Below are 13,786 nucleotides of genomic sequence, written 5' to 3' on the forward strand. Positions count from 1 at the left end.
AGACATAGACATATTTTCTCCTGAACACCTGAAAGTTGCAGACATCATCAAACTTCACCTCTAAATACTTCAGAATACGTGCAGGAATATATTTTTTAACAGATTGAGAAGGTAGTAAGTAAACGATAGATCCAGAAAAGAATTTTCAAGGATGTAGAAGGAGTAATAATTTTATTGATAGTATATTTGAATATATCTGGACTGAATTCACCTAGAAGATTAAACTCTTCTATATTTCTATCTTTACCTTGTTCCCAGAAGTTTTCAGGCAACTGTCTCATCTCTGAGTCAGGTGGCACAGTCATTCAAAGAACAAAATGACGGTGGCAGGTGCTGAATGTTAATGAAGTCACATAGCTATCAGGCCTTACACCTATCACTGAGTCACCTCTAGTGTGTAAAATGAATTCCTAAGAGCCCAAACATGTTTTATGAATGTCGTATAAATTCTTCAAAGCCCATGAGGAAATAAATATTTACATCAAAATTAAACCTGGAAATTTTTTATAAATTCAAAGGTGAAACAATATAAAATATATTTTTTAACTAAGTCCTAGGAAATCACAGAATTTTAAGAGGGAAGACTTTCTAGACTCAGATACAGAGAAATACGTGACCAGGTTTCAGGCAGCTTTTATTGAAAAATGTGCTGGCTCAAAACAAAAACCTAGATGAGTTGTCCAGAAACTATTTTGGTTCTATAGGAAGGAAAAAAGCTAGACAAGGAATCAGCCTCCGAGCAGCCGGCTGAGACTGTTCCTGGTCTGCATAGCTGTGTCAGAATGACAGCTGCTGATGTCCTGGACACTAATCTCCCGTCCCTGGTGGGGCCTGGTGAGACAGATTGCTTCCTGGAGGCCACACTGTGGGGAGACCCATCTTTGGCAGAATAGGGCATTGAGCCACACTGGGCTGAATCTCAGAGGAGCAAATTGGCAGAAACTGATACAAATGGTTCCACCGAGGCATAGGCACTCTCTTTATACTGTCTGCCAGCAAACATCCCTTTTTGCTAAAACCACCACTGAAGTATCTCTTAATCAGTGGTTCTTGGGACAGAAGTTGGTCAAGTTCAGTCAACCAACCCAACTCATGTTTTCGCTCATTCAGATCCTGTATCAACATTCCATTCCCCGTGAGCCTGGGTCATTCCAAGCCCCCAGCAGGCTGGACCATCAACCAACACTTGCTTCACCTGCCTCCTGCATTAGACCCTGCGCAGGCTGACACCCAGCAAGACCACTCCTCTAGCCTGGGACAGTCACCATCCTCCTCCAAAATGACTGAGGAGGAAGCTCTACCTGTGAGGCCCTGGGCATCTGCAGGGCAAACCCACAGGCTTCAAATTTTCCCAGCCTGGTATTTGTGTAAGAGGAATGCACTGCTCTGTACAACTCCAGAGGACAAAACTCGTGAGTGAGTCCGGTAGAGCCCAGCATCCCCATTATAAACACGGAGCAATGGAAATAGACTTGGGTAATTAAGTCACTTGCCCAAGGCCACAGAGCTAAGGAATGACAAAGTAGGATGTAAACCTGAGTCTACACAATCCTTGGTTTTGACACTCATTCTCTGCTCTGTAAAAGCATCAACACCTAGAGCTAGAGGGGTCTCCAGAAGCCATTAAATCTATCTGCCCACCCAAACAGTCTTCTGAAACCCAGCGTCCTCTAGAGAAGACAAGCTTACCTCATCACAAGATGCACACTGCCAGTCTTGGGAAGTATCCACAATTAGAAAAGTCTTGTCATTTTGGATCCCAAATTTGCCTCCCTCTAAACTTCATTTATTAGTCATAGTCTACACTTTGGGGAGGCTCTGAAGAAGTCTGTCCACACATTCCAATAACCTTGAGAGTTAGGAAGTGTATACAGAGCACAGTGTACCTGGACAGAGAAATGGGAATACTGCCTGCCTTCCTGCCAGCAGCAGGGTGGTGGGCAGCTTACGTTACCTGTGTGAGGCTCAGTCTCCTCATCTGTGAAATGGGCATACCCTGGTGTTCACTACAGGAGAATTAGATGTCACACAATATGTAACGAGCTCAGCAATGCTGCAAGAAGAAAGTGCTCAACGAGCAGTGGCTCTCGTCAGTATTTTACAGAAGCAGAGCCAGGTACTTAGGGAGGTAAGGAGCTTGCTCAAAGACACGGGTGGCAGATGTGATGAGAAATCAGCACTTCCACCATCTGCATTCTGCCAAACTCCTGCTAAGGGACCATTCCACAACCCAGCCTGAGAACTCGTCCGTATCGTAGTTGGTAACTTAGCTAACACCAGTTACTATACTAGAAATGTGTGCAATTTTACCTAATGGAATCCATAAGCCCAAATGCATAGATCCATATTATAGAACATGTAAGTGTTCTATAGATATTTAATTTATAAAATACACAATATAAATGTTGTGTGCTTAACATATAAGCACACAATTCTAAGTATGTACACATGCATACACACATATACATCTTCAAGGCTGCCAGGAATTCTAAGGTTTTTATCTTAGTGACAGCATATGCAACCGGAGGTTGGAACTGGGCTCCTGTCTTCATTCTACCATTAACTAACTATGTGATCTTAGGCAACCACAGAGTCATTTGCTCAATCTCTCAGTCACAGTTTCTTCACCTCTGAAATACAAAAGTTAGGCTAGTGAGACCTCCTAGGTCTCTTGCAGGTCTAAAACCCTGGAACTGTAAGTCAATTTGGATTTGAGCTTAGGCCTCCTCAGTCCTAGATACAGCTTTAGTTTCTAAAGCATCGAGTCATAGCAGACAACCACTGAACCCGGTCAACTCTCTTGCCGAAGACCCCGTGGCCACCAACGGCAGAGCCGCAACTCGGGGCTTCTGAGGTCTCCTGGGAACTGGACTTCCAGCTCTACTGGGCTACCTGCTGGGTAAAGTTAATTAGTAACTGGACACTCTGGCATTAGAGCAGGGGTTGGTTGTGAACAGACATACACCCTTAAAACAAATTTTGCTTTCTGTCTTATAATCTGAGTGTGGGAAACACTTAAAATATTTGAGTAATCAGTCATCCAGAAAAGCTGCCCATCTAAAATACAGCAAAGACAGAAGAAACAAGGACAGGAAGACCTGAGTAGGGGAAAGCCAGCCAATCAGATTCTGGCACAAAGGCATGTAGCATATTCTACTCACAGAAGCAGCTTTGAAGTCTTCCTTCAGAAGCTCTCTCTGTTGATTTGTATGTGCGTGGCTAGTTTTTAAGAGCAGCAGATTGCACTTTCCAGAGGTGACCACAACAATATCTCCCATCCCACATGGTCTTCTAGAATGTGACCGTGCCACTCTGCCACCAAGAGGTGGAGTCTAACTCACCTCCCTTGAATGTAGGCTGGCCTGTAACTTGGTGTAACCAATACAATGCCACAGAAGTGGTGCTGTGTGAACTCTGGAGCTAGATCACAAAAATCCATGCAGCTTCCACCTGGTTTCCATGGGCTGCTTGCTTCTGCCTGGCTTCCGTGGAAAGCCGGCCACCATGAAGACAGTCCAACTCCCCTGAGACCACCTGGTTAGGGAGGCCACATGTAGGGCATTGGTTGACAATCCCAGCTATGCCCAGCCTCCCAGGAACCCTGCAAAGGCACCAGCCATGTGAGTGAAACCGTGGTGGACCCTCCAGAGGAGTCCATTCACCAGCTGAGCACCACTGTTTGAACTCAATCAGACACATGGAGCAGAAGAATCGCCTAGTTGAGCCCTCAAATTCGTGACATACAGAAACTTGGAGTTCTCATCAAACAGTTGTCATTTTTAAGTCACTAAGTTTTGGGATCGTTTTTCACGCAGCAACAGGTGAACAGAATGCTCAGTCAAAAGCAGATTCCAGATGGCAAATTGGAAAGAGGGAGAAGGCTGGGAGAAGAAAACACACACTGGAGAAAGCAGCAGCTGATTGCCCAATAACAGAGGAGACAGGAAAACCATTAAGGCAGATGCAAGAACCAAAGCACACAGCCATTTAGGGATTTTAAGCGCAGACACCAGCAGTCCCTTCCATGTTACTGTGCCTTACTGAGTATATCAGGATGTGAAAGCAAAAAATAATTGATGCTCCTAATGATTTCCTTGAATCACAAAGGACAGTTTAAATTTTGTTCAAACCCCTCTTTCTCTAGGATGGGACAGTATGTGCAACACAGACGCAATGAAGGTAATATTGCAATTACCCCCCAATGTGTTTTCCTCCTTGCTACTCTGGATTCTTCTGCCACTACGGCCCCAGGAAAGGGAGAGAGCAAAGTCCTCCTCAGAAGGAGGGAAGGAAGTGAATATGATACAGGGGAAGTTCCTTCCTGGTAGGAAGTGTCAGTAGAAGAAAAAGACCCTTTGGGCTCCTGGACAAAAGGAGGGAAGGTACAAGAGGAATCAGGCAGGCAGTCCTGCTTCTTATTCTGGGTTTGAAACCTGAGGGCAAAGGGACAAAAGGTAAAAGAGAGAGGGAGGCTGGACGCAGAGGAATGTTTGCTCTGCTTCCAAGTTGCGTCTCTGGAAGAATCTTACCTTGGTGAAGTAAGGGACGCTAAAGAAGAATGGAAATAATGGTGTGGCTGTTAGGTAAAGGGATGTTTCACTGATGGGAGAGATTCAGACCTTCCCCTGCACTCCCAGGAGAGAATGGAAGGTGAACTGAGATCTGGGCTGAGATGGGGCTGCCGTGATGAAAGACAAGAATACCTATAGCCATGGCTTCAGGGCATTCAGTCAGTAAGGAGCAGTGAGGACAAGTAGGGGAAGACTGCCCTACCTCTTGGTAGATAACCACTTCCCCAAGAGCCTGAGCTCTCCACCCTCTGCTACCTTGGCTTTCCTGGTGCTCCTCTGAGCTATTCAGGTGCAGCAACAGGTGCTGTGGCATCTTTTCTGATGGGCTGGTACTCATGCCCTGCTGGTTGCTAAACATTTTAAGTATCACGTGGACAGTCTAAGCCACAGAAGAAACAAGGTCATGGCCAAGATGCAGAGAACCTGTGGAGCCAGTGAGAGGCACAGTAGGGCAACCTTGGATAGAGCACTGGCTCTGATGACCGAGGCACCAGACCTCAGGTTTTCCCAGTCACAGATGCCAGCAGTAGATTCCACAGGACGCCTCATGACCAGGAAGGTCCAGGGACATCTCCACAGAAGCCAGTGCAGACCCCAGTTCAGCACATGTGGGTCAGCTGCCCACCACTCCCTGGGGACACAATGTCCCCCCTCTTCTCAGGCTTCTTCCTGGCTAGAGGAAGGTGCTGGTGAGAAACTGGAAGAGTGAACGTCTACCCAAAAGAAACGAAATGAATGCAAGGGAGGTAGATTTGGACCAACTCAGACAACAATACATGTCGCAGCAGGCCTAATTCCCTGCCCTAGTGGGAAAGGGCCTTCAGAGCCAAATGAGATTCCTACTGGCAAAGCTGTAAAAGTACTTTTTTGGCATCTACTTGTAGTGAGTATATATATTATAGCAGTATATATTTTTTATATATATTATATATATATACTGGGTCTGAGTATATACATTATATATATACTGATTATAATATATATAAAATCTATATATATACATGCACATATATATACTCACTACTATATATATATTTTATATATGTATATATTAGAAATATTTTCTTCCAAAGTTGTTAAGATGTCAAAGCAGATGGGATTTTCTTTGTATGCTTTGAAAGACCATCTTCTACTCTCTGGGAAATGTGTCCTCCTTGTCCTCTGAGGGGCACCAAGGGCGGCAACTGTCCCAAGCCCTGTGTCCAGGGTGTCCGAGTGACAAGAAGTCAGCCACTCTCCCAAAAAAAAAAAAGACTGAAAACACCAAGGAATTTTTATCTCTACTGCGTGGGAAAATCTGTCACCCTCACCACAAGAAACCTGATCTTCAACTCGCAGATAGCCCAGACTTGCTGGGTTTCCACAGACCAGACCCTAAAAGCCCCGCAGGAAACCTTTGATTTGTCCTGGGGCTGTGAGCAAGTGTTCCATTTGCATTCTTAGCCCCTCCGGCTCCTCTCAGCTGTCAGATGCCCGACCAGCTCGCTCCTTGGTGGTGAGAGCAGCTCTGTGAAGCTTGGTGAGCCGAAATCCTGCGTCCCTCCCTCCCACCCCAACTGAGCTAACTGGGTAGTCTTACGTGGTGGGTACACTCATGTTCACTAATATTCACCTCGAAGTCGGGCAGGGCACATGACTGGGAAAAACAAGCGCCGATTCCAGGCCTGTGCATTTCACAGCTGGTGCTCTGCTGCCAGCCTCTCTCATGCATGGTGCACTCTGAGCCCTTGTTCATCCATGCTGCCAGCACGGCACAGTCAAGCCATCCGGGCAGCAGGCCGGGGTCCACCCACATCCATCGATCCACTCACTTGCTCCTGCTGTGCCTGCTTCTGCTTCTGATAAATAGGAATAATCTCCACCCCTCAGCACTTGCATCAAAACAATGGGAGTCCCACTACTGGTCTCCGTAAATTCTGTTTTGACAAAGACCTGGGTCCCCGAGTGGCTCTGATGAGTCGTCACAGTCCAACGCAGTTAACCCATGACGATGCTGTAGCACGAGCAAGAAATCAGCTCGTGTTGTGTGAAGCTACTGAGGTCATTGCCACAGTACACCTTGGTGGTCAGGCACCACGATCAAAGTGAAGGATCAGGACCTTGTATTCATTTTCTATTGTCGTGTAACACACCAGCACAGACTCAGCCACTTAAAACAACCGCATTCGTAGCTCACATTGCTGTAGGTCAGATGTCTCTGCTCAGGGTCCCACCAGACTGAAATCAAGGTTCCCTTTGGGCTGTGCTCCTTCCTGAAGCACGGGGTTCCTGTTCCGAGCTCAGAGGGCTGTTATGACTGCAGGACTGGGCCCCCACTTTCTCCCTGGATGAGGCCACTCTCGGCTCCCGGATGCCACCCATGCTTCCTGCCCTGAGGCCCTCTCTGCACCAGGACAGTTTGTTTCTTCGAGGCCAACGGAAAGAACATCTGCTGCTGCTTCGAGTCTCTGACCATTTCACTTGACCCTGACCTCCTGATCCTCTTTTAAATAGCTCACCCGATTATGTCTGCCCACCCAGCACATGTGATCTTTTTTATTAACTTCAAGTCAACTGATCGAGAACCTAAATTACTTCCACAGAATTCCTTCACCCTTGCCACATAAAGTAACTTAACCACGGTAGCGATGTTCCATCTACTGGCACATCCCACAAGGAGGGAATTATACAAGGGCATGGATCAGCCAGAGTCATCTTAGAATTCTGCCTACCACAGACATTCAAGAAAACATTCTGACGAATATTGGCTCTAGAAAATTTAGGATCCACCCAAAACTTTAACTTCTTCCTTGCCCCCAAATAAGAAGACCTCTTCCTCGACTTTCTGAATCCTTTCTACTCAAAGTGTGGTCCATGGACCGGCAGCACCAACACCATTTGTGAAAAATTCAGACCAAGAGAATCAGAATCAGCTGCATATTCACAAGGCCCTCAGTCGAATATTCACAAGGCCCTCAGCCGCATATTCACAAGGCCCTCAGCCGCATATTCACAAGGCCCTCAGCCGCATATTCACAAGGCCCTCAGCCGCATATTCACAAGGCCCTCAGCCGCATCTTCACAAGGCCCTCAGTCGAATATTCACAAGGCCCTCAGGAGATATGAAAGCCCCATCTCAAAAGGCCCTTGTCCTGAAATAGCTCCCGCACAGGCTTGGCCCTGGACACGTCTCCTAAGGAACGGGTTCTCAAAGTGTGGTCCCCTGGCACTGGCACCAGCATCCCCTGGGCACTTATTAGAAATGCAGATTCTCAGGTCGCCAGCCAGGACTTACTGAATCACACATTCAGCGCTCTGCATTTTCATAAGCCCACCAGTGATTCGGATGCAGGCTCAGGTTTGAGAACCACTGGGCAAAGGCACTGTCGTGATCGAGTGTCTCCCCTGTGGAAAGCCGTGATTAAAACACAAGAAAGCAACCTGAGTCTGCTCTGCTTCAGTCGTGTTGCTGCTAGAGGCCAACCCTGCTCTCCTGGGGGAGGGGAGGAGGGCTCGGGATCTGTGGATGTTCTGGATCCCTCAGCTCTAATTGTCAAACAGGCTTTGGAGGTCAGGATGGGAGTGGGGATGTAGAAGGGAACCCCTACTAGCAGGGCCGGGTAGGGGGCTCCCAGGCCAACTGAAGACCACTGGAGAGAGGATAGATAGCTGCCCTGAAACATTCAGCCAAGCTTCCTTCTTGCCTTTGAGGGTAACCAAGTATCAAAGTACAATCCAAACGGACAAACTTCTAAATGAGGTTAGAAAAAGGTGCTCTCCTGTGCCTGTGCATGTGGTAATACCAAATGAGCAGGTGGGCAGGAAGCCCGCTGGCCTCGGGAGGGCAGAGCTGATGAAATGGGCATGGAAAAGGTGAGTGTGCAGGAGGTGGGATGGAGTGCAGAAAGGGGACCAGCAGCCCCCATTGCAGCCATGCAGCGCTGGGAGGCTCCAGGAAGGCCTGGACACTTGGCTGCCTCTGCTCACACAAGAGAGAACTCAGGGCAATGTAGGATCTTGACCAAGATCTTAGAGCAGAGTTGTGGGTGGGGGTAGAGGGATCCTGAAGGGCTCTAAGAAGAGCAAAGGCCCCCAAAAGGGAATGGGATTAAAGAGAAGGAGCTTCAAACGGCAAGAGCAAACTGTGTGCCAGGATTTAAGAGAGACAGAGAGAGGAACAGAGATAGAGAGAAACAGAGACAGAGACATAGACAGAAGTAGAGACAGAAAGAGAGAAACAGAGACACAGAGAGAGAAACAGACAGACAAAGAGAAACAAAGACAGAGACAGAGAGAGAGAGAGCTAGGAGTCAGGACACCTGAGTCTGTTTCTGTTAGAGCCTCAGGCAACTTTCCTGATTTCTCCAGAACTCAGGTGTCTGATCTGGGCGACTTTCCTCGCCATGATCTTCTTCCCCCGTGTGAGGGTGACCTTAAGGCCTGAGTGCTTGATACTACTTGGATTCATTTACTGTACTCCTCATCACCCTCGACCTTACTATTTGCAGGTGGAAATGGAGACCCTGAGCAGGTGAGCTGTCACGCAGCTTGTCCAGGCAAGCTGGACTCTGAACCCAGGCCAGTTCGCCTGTGGGAACACACCGCAGCCCTAACCACACTCTACTACCTCTCCCCAGAAAACCGAGAGCCAGGCATTAGAGAATCCACACTGACTTTAGAATATCAAGCTTTTCACACCAGAAAATCTCAGGAGGCTTCTGAGGAAGAAAGTCCTCCATTCAGTGCACATCCCACATGCAGCCTCGCGCAGTGGAAAATGGTCTCGGTGGTCCGCTACCTTGTGTTGGATTCCACTGCAATTTTCCTTGTGGCCTAGAATCCTGGAAGGTCGTTTGAAACCCCCTGATCCAGCCCCTTTTTTGACAGATAGAAAAACTGAGGCCCAGAAAGGTCAAGTAATGCTTCCGGCCACCTTCACACAGGTGAAGAAGGTCATGGAGAAGGAAGGTCACCCGGATCAGGTTCCTGAGGTCTGGAGAAATCGGGAGAGTCGCCTGAGGCCCCACCAGAAATGGACTCAGGTGTCCCAACTCCCAGATTTCTCTCTGTCTCTGTCTGTCATTCTGTCTCTGTCTCTCTGCCTCTGTCTCTCTGCCTGTCTCTCTCTTCTCTCTGCCTTTCCCCCTCTGCCTCTCTCTCTGCCTCTCTCTGCCTTTCCCTCTCTCCCTGCCTCTCTCTCTCTCTCCCTCTCTCTCTGTCTCTCAAAAGCCTCTTACCTGCAGCTCTGCATTCTCTCACCTTGTTGCTGCTCACCTGGGAAAGGCTGCCAGGCCAGACTTTCACCTCCAGCGGGAGCTCAGCAGTCAAGCAGGGATTTATACCCTCTTGGGAGCTGGGATTTCCTAACCGGGTGGTGTCACCAGCTCACACTGGGTGGCAGCGGACACACCTTTTCCTCCTCACAGGGAGCACCCCCAGGCTGCAGTGCTAGGTCTGAGTACACACGCTCACCCAGATGGGGAAGTGGCCAAGGAAACTCCGCATAAGTTTCCCTATTTTTCTGTGACTCGCTAAAAATTACGTACTTCCAGCTAAGGAGGTGGTTTTAAAGTGATGGGCGTTTTGCCCAACTGTGGCCCCATTAAAGAGAAAAAGACGCTTTTGATCTTTAGCCAGGGGAGGAGTTGGTTTTCCAGCCAAGGAACCCTTTTAGTATCTAAGAAAGATTAAGTTTTGTTTTGTTTTGTTTTCAGAGTCCTGTATGATTTTTAACTGTTAAATGAAGGAGGGGGTTGTTGTCTCATTCCTTATTCTAGATTGTGGAGTTTGCAGAACTGAATAGTTTGTCTTCTGAAAGTGGGAATCCAGCACCAAGTCTTGTCTATACAAAACCAATGTCTCCTAAACCCCCTAACCAGCCCAAAGGTGCTGTTGGTTGCTCCTCTCTCCCACCCAAGTCGCCTCCGCAGAGTTAGAAAGGACGAAGCCCAGGCAGGGAGCACCTGGCCTGCTCAGAGCCAGCAGATCCCCTGCAAGCCTCACAGGTAACAGAACCAATTTCAGTCCTGCCTCTCACGCTCTCCACCCGCAGACTCCCATCCACACTGGCTGCCCTGATGGGACTTTGGAGAACTCATGGTCCTGGGCCTTCCTTGATATGAACAGGAGGCCAAATGGGAGCATAAAACCTTGGCCACAGCCTCCCTGGAAAGCCAGACTCCAAGGCTGGAACCCTCCATCGTCCCCCGCAGCCTCTCGCCTATGCACTCACTCGTGTTGCATCATTTAGGAAGAGGTGTAATTTGGAATCATCCTGTTGGTGGTTGGAAAGGAAGAATGCTTTTCAAAATGTACTTTAAAACTCATGGCATTAACCTTCATAACACTGTCTGCCTAATTTATGCAGATCTTCATTTTCTTACAGGTAAAGAGGCAGGTATAGAAACTCCTTTAGAGAAATCTTAGGGAATTCATACCCAGAACAAATGGCTAAATCAGAAGGGCCCATGGACCCTAGTTTTATCCTTTTGCTAAAAAAGGAAGGTAACTCTCGAAAGTCAAATCTCAACTGGCTAAATAAAATCTTAGAAAAATACAATGTGAGAGCTAGGTAGAAACTTAGAGATGCTCAAATCTGTCCTCCAGTTTAAAAAGAAGAGAAAACTGACACCCAGACATTTGGGGATGGGGAGCGAGGTGAGTAAGCTGTATTGATTTAATGGTGTATATAACTTCACAATGGGTGGATTCTTAGGGAAACTGTATGGAAACTGCATGGAGTTTGTTGAGCAAAAGGCAAACGTTACATTATATCATGTTTATTCTTTTTAAGGACCATTAGAGATGAAATATCTGGGTTTTTTCCTTTATTTTGACATGGTAAGATTGAAGAATAAAGCATAAATTTTGAGTCAAGCCTAGTAGGTTTCAAGCGTGGGAATTCATTCCAGTAGGAAAATCTCACAAAATACCATCATCATCTCAGGATAGAGAACACACCAATAATTGAACCCTTCTCTCCACCCTCGCTCTGTGCTCAGCTAAACACATCACTCCCCGCTGATCTGCCTCAATTAGGATTTGGTTCATTAAATAACACAAGAAGCACACAGCTTAATTCAGCCAAAGAGAGGAAGCAAAACCATGCAATCTGCCCTTGGCCATGCTGGAGTTAACTGCTGATCTTGTGATCTATAAGGAAGAATTTACATAACCTCTCTTCTTTCTATGGGAAAACTTGATCACAGAGTCACAAGAATTGCTTAAATAGTCTTTTCAAGAACTAATGCTCAGACCCAACAGACACCCAAGAGTAAGTCCCCAGGCCTGCCGGAAGGCTCATGGAGTCATGGCTACTTTACCCCTCCACCCCCCGCTTCATGGCCTACACTGCACTGTCTCCACCACCAATAGCACATTTGAATGGCTCGATTTCTCCACCAACTGATGGGAAACCCACAAAGCACAGAATGTTCTGTAGCATCGTGAAATCCTCTGAGGTTTGAGGTGAAAGTCACCCAGGATGTTTATTGCAAAGATTGAGGCAATGATTCCTCATTTTTTAGACCCAGGAGGCCTTTCCAAAGTCTGATCTGGTTCAGATTAGCAGAATCCTCTGAAAACCCTTGTGGCAAGGTTCCAACCTCTCTCCCTTCCTTGTAATGTACAAGCCACAGGGTGGGGAAGGTGAGAAGGGAGAGAGAGGCTATGTCATGTATTACGACAGGGAATATGTGTCCCCAGTTTTTATGGGACACCCTCAATTCCAAATACTCTGTCATATTATCCCCATAAACTCACTCATTGTCAGATCAGAGAGCCTTAATTTGGATTCAAGAAAATATGGTCATCAAAACCATAGGATAAATTTAGCAATCAGAATCCATAAAATTAAAAATTCTGATCAGGCACGGTCCTAGCACTTCGGGAGGCTGAGACAGGAAGATTGACCATGAGTTCCAGACCAGCCTGGACAACAAAGTCAAATCTCCTGTCTCTACAAAAAAAAAAAAAAAAAATTTTTAATTAGCCAGGTGTGGTGGGGCATGCCTGTAGTCCCAGCTCCTTGGAAAGCTGAGGCAGGAGAATGGCTTGAGCCCAGGAGTTTGAGGCTACAGTGAGCCATGATTGTACCACTGCATTTCAGCCTGGATGACAGAGCAAGATCCTGGCTCAAAAAAAAAAATTTCTAAAGGCTGTCCTGCTCAACTGGACAATAACAGAAAAAAAACTCTGTGTCTTAATCCCATTTCCCATGTAAGGTAACATGTTGTTCGCGGCTTCCAGGGATTAGACTGTGGACATCTAATGAATGGCTCCACTTTTCAGCTCACCACAAGCTCAAAGATTCTTCCCAGTCCTCACAGTTTGTGCTTTACAATTCTAAACAGAAGCATTAAAAAAAAAAAAAAAAAAAGACTGCATAATTTTTGGAACACCTCAATTCCTTTCATACCTAAGGCTAAGAATGTCTAGAAAGCACAGACAAAGTAGGCACAGAGCTTTAGAGGTCTGCAGGAGACATTTTATTTTGCTCTTCATATCAGAGAAAATCCAATCTTCATTGCTGAAGTGTTTCTGGTTCCAGAATTTCCTTCTGCTTCTTTCTCCCACCTTGGGTTTCCATGAGAGACACTGGGAAATGTGAGAATTCCAAGACACCACCCATAACACGAACAGCCCCTGCCCACTTTCCCTCCAACCCCCCTCCCACGAGACCCAGACCATGCATGAGAGGGCAGCTGGAACCTGACCCCCTCCAGAGCCTGCTCTCCCTCCCCAGGCACCCAGGTCCCATGCAGTACCCGGCCTGGAGCACTCCACCCTCCTGCTCTTCCGTCCACACAACAAGCCTTCCCCCTGCCTGTGGGCTCAGGAGGCTCCAGGCAGGCCCCTCCTGCTCTGACCAGAGGCCCGCTGTCTCCCTTGCATGAAGTGGAAGCCCCTACTCCCTGGTCTTGCCCTTCTGTCCCATGGGCCCAGGAAGTTTACTGCAAGGACTGAAGCAATGATTCTTCATTCTTTAGACCCTGGAGACCTAAAACCTGTCTCGCTGTGTCTGAGAGAGAAACCCTGGAAGTCGGCCTCCCACAGCATGGATAAGCCATTCACTGAGGTGGACAATGAAAAAACTTCTTGTTCCTCATGATGGAAATCTGATTTTCATTCTGCATCAGAGAGCAGCGCAATGCTTATTCATCCAGCTGTTATTTGCACTGCTGAGAACCAGCTCAAGTGTCCCCACGCCAAGAATAGGCAGATTGGCTTTTCTTGCC

General features: G+C 47.3%; 1 protein-coding gene across 2 annotated transcripts in view; it reads right to left on the reverse strand.

Annotated features, from left to right (window-relative positions):
• The window catches only part of IL1R2 (interleukin 1 receptor, type II), a 34,438-nt gene extending 24,461 nt beyond the window's left edge, over nucleotides 1-9,977 (reverse strand). The window contains exon 1 of one of the 2 annotated variants that reach the window (XM_011969584.1): nucleotides 9,810-9,977. The gene's annotated coding sequence lies outside the window, so the exon portion shown is untranslated. Of the gene's footprint in view, nucleotides 1-3,161; nucleotides 3,318-9,809 lie in introns of those variants that run through there. The other variant, XM_011969581.1, reaches the window with a different exon arrangement.
• Between the last annotated feature and the right edge of the window lie 3,809 nt (nucleotides 9,978-13,786).

The sequence above is a fragment of the Mandrillus leucophaeus genome, unplaced genomic scaffold (assembly GCF_000951045.1).
Source record: "Mandrillus leucophaeus isolate KB7577 unplaced genomic scaffold, Mleu.le_1.0 Scaffold9, whole genome shotgun sequence".
Taxonomy (NCBI): Eukaryota; Metazoa; Chordata; class Mammalia; order Primates; family Cercopithecidae; genus Mandrillus; species Mandrillus leucophaeus.